General features: G+C 39.7%; 1 pseudogene across 1 annotated transcript; it reads right to left on the bottom strand.

The window, feature by feature from the left end:
* Positions 1–2,983: 2,983 nt before the first annotated feature.
* On the bottom strand, positions 2,984–3,833 carry LOC308668061 (olfactory receptor 51E1-like; annotated as a pseudogene). Its single transcript has one exon. The product of its transcript is annotated as an olfactory receptor 51E1-like (transcript).
* Between the last annotated feature and the right edge of the window lie 2,740 nt (positions 3,834–6,573).

The following is a 6,573-nucleotide window of genomic DNA, read 5'->3' on the forward strand; positions in this document are numbered from 1 at the left end:
AAAATCCAACCATCAATCAAGATTATCACAAGACCCAACCCTTCCATCTTCTCAAATAATTTTAGAAATATCCAGAGAAGATTGTACTAATTCCCAATGATTTTGTAAACTTTCTAGAAGAATTGGCATAAATAACCATGCTTAAGAAGGACCTTTGCTGAGAGTTTGGGGCATGATTATTCTCGCTGAAAGTAAAGTTTTCTATTCTCAGGGATAGGTCTTTGTCTTATATTTTATTCCAAAAACATGCAAGGAGAAGGTGGGAAATGGATCCCATAGGATGAGACCTGAAACAGAGTGGAAACCCAAAGGGATCTCTTGTGATGCTTTTCTCTCAGAAATCTCCCTTACCAAATATCCATGTACAGAGAAAAGAGTTAAGAGTTTTCTCTTCTGCTCTGGTTTATTTATTGGATGATGTTTAAGCTTAGTAAGCCACTCTAGCATGTTTTCAGGCAGAGTAAGTCCCAGAGTAAGTCATGCAGGTCATTAAGTGGGTCACCATGTGACTGACCCATGTTTACATTTTAAACAAATGTGTCAGTTGTAAAAGAAAACACTACAACTGAAACTATTGCTCTCAATGGGCATTTTTGCCAGAAACCAGAAGTGAATAGTGGTTTCCAGCAAAAAAATAAAAACTTCAATTGTGGTCACATGACCATGGATTTGTCAACAGGAAATGTTTTATCACATCTTTTTTACTATATCATAGGGATTTTTGACACATTTTAAGTTAACCCATTTGATTTAAATATTATTGCCTTATGACATATCCTTTTTGATGACACACAAACCGGAAACTTTTAGTAGTACATTGTGATGGTATATACAGCTGGTGTTCAATTTATAACCAAAATTGAACCCAAAATTTCTGTTGTTAAGCAAGACATTTATTAAGTGCCCCATTTTATGACCTTTCTTGTCACACTTGTTAAATGAATCACTGCAGTTGATAAGTTAATAACCTGGTTGTTAAGTGAATCTGGCTTCCCATTGACTTTGCTTGTGGAAAGGTCGCAAAAAGTGATCGTATGACTTTGGGACACAGCAACGGTCATAAATATGAAACAGTTGCCAAGCATCTGAATTTTGATCATGGAGATGCTGCAAAGGTTGTAACTGTGAAAAATTGTCATACGTCACTTTGAATGGTCACTAAATGAACTGTTGTAAGTTAAGAACTACCTATAGTAAGAAGGTAGATTACCAGGAGAGAGGGAGTACATTCCAAAGGAATAAGAGGCAGCTCATTTCAGGTACTTTGTGTGAGAAAAAAAAGGGGTGAAGGAAGCTCCTTCCTAATAATTCCTAGACATAGGATTCATGTGGGCAGTAGTTTGTTTTTGTTTGGCAAAATTCTGTCAATAAGTATGGTACAATAAAGAAATCTACCTGAAAGAGTCATTATATGTCTTCCTTGGTTTTTTTGTTGTTGTGGGTGGGGGTGGTGTATATATAGACAAGATTGAAAGTTGCAAACTTATAATAACTTTTTTTTTATTTAAAAAGTTTTACAATACATTTTGACTTTAATCCCCCCCTCCCCCTCCCCCACCCAACCCTCCCTATCCCTTCCCCCCATTCCCTCCTCCCCCCCCCCCGACTTCCCAGAGCTAAATACAGGGTATAAAATCAAAAAACAAACATAAGCACCCCTATGTTATCAGCAATAAACTATTAGTTCTATCTCCCTCTAGCTCATGTAAAATGAATACAAACAATACTAATATTACAAATAAAGTAAAAAAGAAAAAGAGAAAAACAGAAAAGAGCTTTACTCAGAATAGATTTTCTTAATCCCAGTCCTTATTCATATTAATTTCAAAGAAAAAAAATAAACAAATTCTCAGTTACGCGCCAAAAGCGCCTATCTATTAACCTTAATAATCTCCAACCAAACTAAACCATAATCAAAAATAATTCTTGCATGTATCACACCAAATGTCTCGCAGTTCCAAGTCATCCTTGAGTTCAAATAAAAAGAGTAAAAAAAAAAGGGTTAAGCAGTCTGTAAGACAACTTGTTGTTAATTAGGAGCTTGCATACCCATTCTTAGTTCAACACACACTTTTAGTCCATAACCCTAATATACTTTTCTAACAAGCAAATAACATCCATCTTAAATTGTGTTAAATATTAAAAAAAAACTTTCTTTCTCCTCTATGATAAATTTAATCCATTAAGATACTAATTTAAAATTTAATCAGCAATCTTAACGCCCCAAAACTTTTGGAGCACGTCTGTCATGACCCCCAAAACTTCTTTGGACCGCGCCCCTCCCACATCTTCACTGTAAATACACTTTGGAGATTCCATAACTATCTGCTGGTCTTGCTCTTGCTCTCGTCTCGCTCTTCTTAGGGCGGCACGCGTCTTCCTCTGGCCTCCTGCAACATCCAATGAAACTGTATCTTGATCCCCTCCAACACCATTGTCCTCTATCTGTCTGTCTGCAACATCTTGAAGCTTTCCCTCGCCGTATCCCTTAACAGCTTCCAAAAATGATAGGGGGGTTGCTTTTAACACATTGCTATAAAAATCACGTGTCTGGGCCACAGTAACCAGACGATGTCTTTTACCTTCATGCAAACTTATAATAACTTATAGTAAGACTTTGCAATGAATAGGTAGGAAAATGGAACCAAACAAAGAATTAGCATTAGGTTTAGATATAAGGAATAATAATTAATTGTTCTACAATTAAACAGGGGTGGTTTTTGGGGGGAAACAACAAATTCAGTCTTTGTGTCTGCGACCTGTATGAGATTAACAAAAACCCTAATAATCATTATGTGTCATGAGAAAAAGAGCTGCAGCCAAAGGAAAACATCTCTATGGCATTCAGGAAGATCAAACCCCAGAATTTTCTTGAGTGCATTATAACCTTGAATCCTGGAAGGTCCTTCTCAAGCAATTCTGTGGAATCACCAGGTGACTCTGCATTGGATCTCGTTGGTCTTCATTTTATATATGAGATGGCTCAATACTGGAGGTACCAGAAGGTATAGGTTGGCCAGGACAGTATGGCTATTGGAGTCATGGATCTCCTGAAAGCTGTGCTCCATTGACAATCCAATGAAGGGATAGAGGAAAGAAAGACAGCAGAGAAGTGAGAGAAAAAGATTCCCAGGGCCTTCAGTTGTGTCCCTTGAGATAGACTGAGGGCAGTCTTCAGGATGAAGATGTAAAAAAGAGAAATGAGTGAATGGCAAAAATGTTGACCACCAGTCCATAAGATAGCATTGAGTTTAATACTGGCACGAACCAGCTTCACAACCTCTTGATGTAGGCAGTAAGAATATGAGAGAATATTTGTTTGGCAAAAGGGCAGTCTCTTAATGTAAATTGGCAAGGGTACCATGAAGGCTGCTTCATGGATTACTGCCACCAGGCCTATCTTATCTATCCTGTGGCCAGTGAGGATAAAAGAATGATTCAGTGGATAGTAATGGCAATGTGGTGGTCCAAAGCCATAATTAACAACATGGCTGGCTCCATTCCCAATAAGCTTTGGATGCAGAACTCCTGGAATAAGGAAGTATCAAAGGCAATGCTATAGAATTGAACCCAGTTATGGCCATCATCTTGAGCATAGTAGATAAGGAGAGCATGATGTCAGTGAATGCCAGCATGCAGAGGAAAAGATACATAGGTTGGTAGAGGCAATGATCAACACTGACAGTGTAAATAACAGTACTGTTCCCAAGGAGAATCAGGGCAAACAAGAAACTGAAAAGAAAAGCCAACCAGAAGTGAACTTCTAAACTGGGGAAGCCAATAAAATAAAGACCAAAGCAGAAAGTTTGCCTTGATGAAGAGACAGCATGCATCTTGTGCCTCCAAGTGCCTTTTCAGGAAAAACTGGAACCAAAGAATTGTAATCATTTTCATCTTCACGTAGCATTTTCTATAGTGTCACGGTGCTTGAGCTGCCTATCTTGCCCAAATTGGGCCCTGTAGATAAGGCAGGGTCTGTTTCCAACTCTTTTTACATGCACTGCAATGAACAACATAAAAGAGAAAGGAAAGGAAGGAGTGTTAGGATCCTCGGCAAGGCCTAACTCCTAAGGTAGGCAGACCTTTCTCACGCCATGACTATTGCCATGGAACGATCAGCAAGCAAGGAAGACATGAGGGTTTGGCTCCCTGACCCCAGAGCAAATCTGACACAGATATTGTCAGTCAAAATGATTAGAAGCTTGCCCATTACAGACAATAGATTTGTTGCAGACTTCACTTTAATATACATTCCATTGTGTCTAGACCTGGAGTGATTTTCATTAGAGAGCTCCCTTAAGTGAGAAAAGAAATATACAGGGAGGACAATTTTATGGAAATAATCTAAGCATGTACAGCATCATCAAGCACTGTCTGATTTAATTTAACTTTCTTGCTTTATATTTTTATTGCAATGTTATGTTTGATCTTATAATTATGAATTATATTTTGTGACAGTTGCATTGTAAACTGTGATGGGTTGGTTAGAGGATGTGTTCTGGTACTTTTGTTAGTGTGTAAATGTACTTTACGTTACAGACAATATATAGATAAATCAGCTATCAATAGACACAATAGACATTAAAGAGGGCCACTATGGCCCAGCGGTTGAAGACAGTGAGCTTGTCAGTTGAAAGCTGACAGCCAGGTTCGAGACCCAAGCACTGCGCAGTGGTGTAAATTCCTGTTACTTGCCCCAGCACCTGCCCACCTAGCAGTTCGAAAGCATGCAAATGCAAGTAGATAAATAAGTACCACTTTGGTGGGAAGGTAACATTATTCCGTGTGCCTTTTTTATATAGTCACATGAGCCACATGAGCACAGAAATGTCTTCAGACAATGCTGGCTTCCTCAACTCAGAAATTGAAATGAGAACTGCCTCCCAGAGTTGGACATCACTGAAAAGGGGAAACTTTTACCTGCATGTTCCTCCTTAAAATTCTCAAAAAGAAACTGAAATTTTGAAAATTATTATCCCATAACTGGTTCATCAGCATTTTCCAGATGAAACAGATCTAATCTTTTTCATCTTTCCTCACAGAACTTTGCCTCTGGGCCCATCATTGTTTCTATGCTCCTCCAGACATCTCTTAGTTTGCCAATATTCTTCTGAAACAGGGATGATATGCTTCAAAATGTACCCCTTGACATTCTTGTTGACAAGGGGAGACATGAAACCTGTTTTTATCGTATTCATCCCTCTTCTCTATCTTCTACTTTACTTTTAGGGCCATCTACCTTACCTCTTTTCTACACTCTCCCCAATGAGTGAGGCTTATTTTTCTAATTAGAAATAAATCTGGTCTGGAACTCACTAATCTATTTTGGAATACCCAAATTTTATTTGTTTCCAGCATCTGCAAACAAGATATAGGAGAATTTAAGCTACATGCAGTTTGTCCAATTGCAAAAGCTCTTTCCCTTCTCTCCCCTTCCCTCCCCTCCCCTCCCCTTCCCTTTACAGCACAGCACAGCAAGGATGTAGCTCAGGAATGAATTGTGGAATCCTTGGTGCTCTCTGAGCTTGGTTGTTTGCTTGCAGATGTTTCATTATTCAACTAGGCAGCTTTGTTGGTGCTATGAGTATGGGGTTTAGTACCTGTTTATATTCAGTAGTTTGCCTTGCCAGTGTTGAAAGGAGTATGATTTTCTCCTTGGCAGTTTTTTTTATTAAGGTATAGTTTTCTACTTCATTGTTTTTCTAGTGCTAATCCCTGCTTCTCTGGGTAGATTGCTGGAGACGATGTGTTCTGGTCCTTTTTGTTCCTTCTTAGATCTTCTATTATCTCTTTTGTATAATGTGTAAATATGATTCATCTCTATTTATCTAAGACACAACAAGCCAAGCCACAGAAAACTTTATCAAGATTTAGCGCTCACTAAACCATGAAGTGAATACAGTTACTAGACTATGGACTGATCTGATCATTAAGGGTGTAGTGTATGCGACTAAAGCATACACAGGCTGTCAGCACAGCAGGAGGCGCGGGGCTGGAAAGCTCCAGGCTAGAACCACATTTGGTGGGAAAGCCTGGTTTAAACGAGTTTGACAGGCCCGGGCTATGGCCAGCTCTGGCGGGAAGCCAGGGTTTAAATCTATTGGCCACCTGCACTGGCGGGAAGCCCAGGTTTGAATCCATTGGTTGGTATTCACCTGGGCAGGTATAAAGGTATGCCAGGTAACCCCCTTTTCCCCAGCTTCGTTCCTGACCAACAATAAAGAAGTCTCTTCACCCAGCCGAGTGTCCGTCTCTTTGTGCGACCACGCTACATTACAAAGGGGATACAAAACGTACCTTATCGTCAGATGACTGATGCCAGCAGGGAAGCAGATGTGGTGAGACAAGTCTCTGAAACACTTCCATGAAAACATCCTTCGTTAAGATTTGTTGTTGTTAGCTGCGAAGTTGTGTCCGACCCATCGCGACCCTATGGACAACATTCCTCCAGGCCTTCCTGTCCTCTACCATCTTCTGGAGTCCATTTAAGCTCATGCCTACTGCTTCAGTGACTCCATCCAGCCACCTCATTCTCTGTCATCACCTTCTTCTCTTGCCCTCAATCTTTCCCAG

This window comes from Vipera berus (assembly GCF_964194415.1).
Source record: "Vipera berus genome assembly, chromosome: 4".
Classification (NCBI taxonomy): Eukaryota; Metazoa; Chordata; class Lepidosauria; order Squamata; family Viperidae; genus Vipera; species Vipera berus.